This window comes from Scardinius erythrophthalmus, assembly GCF_964197995.2.
Source record: "Scardinius erythrophthalmus genome assembly, chromosome: 17".
Lineage (NCBI taxonomy): Eukaryota > Metazoa > Chordata > Actinopteri > Cypriniformes > Leuciscidae > Scardinius > Scardinius erythrophthalmus.
This window is the reverse complement of record NC_138237.1, coordinates 25,485,645-25,489,537: the sequence shown is the minus strand read 5'-3', so window position 1 is coordinate 25,489,537 and position 3,893 is coordinate 25,485,645.

Sequence of the window (3,893 nt, the reverse complement as noted above, 5' to 3'; positions counted from 1 at the left end):
TGACAAGTTAATTTAGGATTTTTCCCAAATTTGTATTACAGAAGCAAATCTTAAATTGATTTAGGATTCTTATCCTATCTTATAAAATCTCCTTTTTTCTGTAGTTAGGAACCCCCCCGGTGTTCGGTAATCAACTCTCAGGTCTATTACCAAGCAACCAACAACGCGCAAACAGCTGCTGTGAAGTAAAATGGAGAAACTGTAGATTAAAACGGAGAAACAAATTAAGTGGTGCTTTTCACTAAGTGAAGTTTTGATAAGCTTGGTAGAAAAGGCAAAGCCTAATCCTTTTATTTCATAGGAGTCTGTAATTGTCGAGTTTTGTCATCAAAGTGCAGCACATCATTTGGGTGTTCACAAAGTCTGTCCACCATCAAATATCGCTGTTCTTGATCTTGTATCATTGATAAATGTGACACCATTCTCAGACAGGGCTATTATGTGATTTTTACAGTAATAATTAATTTCACAAATAATTTTGAAGTTAGGAGACCATTGGGTTTGTCCTAAAGTTAAGTCAGATTTTAGGATTTTTTTGTGGAGTTAGGGTGCTTCGGTAATACCATTTTCCTATCCGTAGTTAAGATATAATTATGCACTTAAGAAATGTCATTTTGTAATAGCTTTTGTCCTAAATGAGGTCCTAAATGAAATTGCCATGATTACCAAACAGAAAAGATATGATTCTAAAGTTAGGATCTTTCTGTAATGTGCCCCCTGGTGCTCAAGTAAACCCCTTTTAATTATTTATAAAAAGTAGTTACATATTATTGATCATATATTAATTAAATACACTTCTGCCAGGACCACTATTGTCAAATATGACTGACAATTCCATACAGTTAGGATTGGCGGTATGGTTCTGTTCATCCATCCATCCATGTCAACTGCCAGAACTGACGCTACGCTTAATTATTTAACTCTATACACTATAGGAATGTTATACCAATTTAATGAAATCAGTATCAACAAAAATACTATTTATTAAAATCCATCTACACTTACGATTGCCTAAATTATGTTTTATTAACAAAGTTCGGGAGGAGCACATTCAGATAATTAACCTAAATTAACACAAGAGGAGCACACTCAATTAATCAACCAACTGCCAAAATAAGAGGTGTATATACAGCAGACTTACATCCGTTCGTTGACAGTTTAACAGCATCCCTCCACCACCCCTTCTCCTCACTTTTAGTCCTAACCACTCCCACAACAACCGGGGGGTGTGCTCTGGGTTCGGGCCAAATTCCGAGCTCAGAGCCCTCCCCCCGGCCACCACGCCAACTCGTGCCACTGCTCGCGCCAACTCGTGAAATAATGTTATGAGATAATTGTTCTAAATGTAACATTTTGAATGCAGAAATATGAAGTTTTGGGAAAAATGAAATGATACTATTATGAAACTAAAACCTCCAATAGGTGTCGGCAAGCCTTAATAAGTGAATCATCAGTCATTCAACCTTTATGAATGGGTCATTGAATCATTGACTTAACAGATTTGTTCAAAAACAGTGAATAATTCAATAACGAAACACCGAGATTCAACTCGACCGAGATTCAACTTTTCTGCTTTGTATGGATATATTTTTGTTGGCCAAATAGAGCAAAAACAGTCAAAATGGACAATGTTGTGCCTAAAACTTGTCAATTAATTTAATCAACTGTTGTGTAAAATTAATATCACATTTTGCAATTGTGATGTTATTCGAGAAAATGGCACTCTTGCTCATGTGAGATTGCTCAACTATATTATGTTATAAACACAAAATACATGAACTCTTACAAGGGCAATTCATATATTGAATTTTGGGGGCATTTTTATTCATTTTGGTGGCATTTCCGACCTTGCACAATGCTATTTTACGTCAACACCAGACTAGCTTGCTTGTTGTTAAACTTAATGGAGAGCTTTTGCCAAAATTATAGACTGGCTGTATTGAGATGTTTTAAGAGTGTTTTAATTTCACAGCAGTGACAAACAGTGCCAAAGTTTAGGGGCAAACACTATCATTACCTGTCTGTCACCAGTGAAGGCAGGTCCTGGAGATGTGGATGCTGCTCGCCTGCTCCATTCAACAGAAAAATCATAACTTACAGTAATCATTCCTCCATAGTCATTGCCATCATGAACCTTTGTCTCTTCGTCATAAAATTGTACTTATGGTTGAACAGAGGCAATACGTAGATGTATGCATACATTTTCTAATTGCGTGCATGTGTGAGAGAAGACAAACTCTTTTCAATAAAAAAGTTTTATTGCATGATAGTGCATAACTTCATTCCCTCTATTCCCCTCCCATTCCTCCTTTCAGTCTTCAGCATTTCTTACTGCATCTGATAAGACATGGATGTCTTGCAAAATAAAGGCTAAAGGTTGCTCCAGTTTGCTACCCATCGATAAGTGCACACACACTGTACATTGCATGAATTATGCTGACATATACTTTCTGTACATTTTTACACGCAAGACCATAAACATTCCGAAGCCCCTAAAGGAACATGGCGGTGGAAAAAAAAAAATTAGATGGGTGGAAAAAGTATATTTCAAAACTTTGGCATTCTTCCTCCCTTCTCATGTTTTTTCCCCACCACCATGTTCCTTTAGGGGCTCTGCAAAATGTAGTTCCAACAATATTTTAACAATTTTTTGTGCTTATTAAAAAAAGGATTTAATTTATCATCCTCCCTTATTTCTTATTAGATATTTTTTCTATTTGCTGAACCCCAAATGTAGTTGCAATAATATTTGAACACACACACACACACACACACACTCACACACACACACACACACACACACACACACACACACACACACACACACACACACACACACACACACACACACACACACACACACACACACACACACACACACACACACACACACACACACACACACACACAGATTATTGAATGATCAGCACTGGTTGTGTAAGACCTGTGATGTTGTCTGAGGTAAAACGTTAATGTTTGACCGAGCAGACACATTAATGACCAAAGGTTGTGTGTGATCTGCCGCTGAAGATCCATTGCAAGCTACCAAATGGTAATGTGCCAATTAGAGATATTTAGCTAATGCTGAATGATTGAGATCTGTATGACAAATATTAAAAAACATTTTCTTGCCATCAATACCTAAACCAGCAAAATTTGCATAGGGGCTTGAAAACTCTTTTGAACATATCATCCTTGTGAGATTCAAACCGTACCCTTGTGAAGATGTGGTAAAGGAAGTCAGTTTACAGGTTAAAGGTCTGTTTCCCAAGATCATTTGTCCCAAAGCAAATCTTTCTCTGCTCATTATGCTGCATTACAGTTTTTTTCAAATTGCTTACACACTAAAAGTGGAACTTGAGGCTCACTCAGTGAAACCTTTCACTTATGTAACGAATCTTCAGACCAAGTCTGCAAAACTACAAGCACATTATGTGCTTTACACTGAGTTTGCTATTGTAAAACAAACTTGCAATTTCATTTTTTTTTACTAAAACTAACAACTTAGAAAGCAAGCGCTCTAGCATGTGTTCCTCAAAGGCAAGCAATCTGTTATTTACAGAGGCATTCCTGATAAGATTACCGCTGAGTTTAAGAAGTACGAAGGGCTAACCCGCCCCTTACAGCCCCCCTCAGAGCTGCTGTACTCCATACAGGGAATTATAAAGAGCTTGCTTGTGACCTGCCTCTCTGCGACTGAAGGCAGCAGGTTACTTAATCAGTGTCCCAGCACAATTTGATTTGATTGTTTCTGCCTCCATGGACTGATAACGACATTTTATGACAAATCGCTGCTGGAGAGAAGCGGTCTCATTCCAATATCGCTCCTATTATTCTCTCTGTCTCGCTCTTTCCTCACCCTCTTCTCTTATTTTCTTACACTCAGCGGCTGA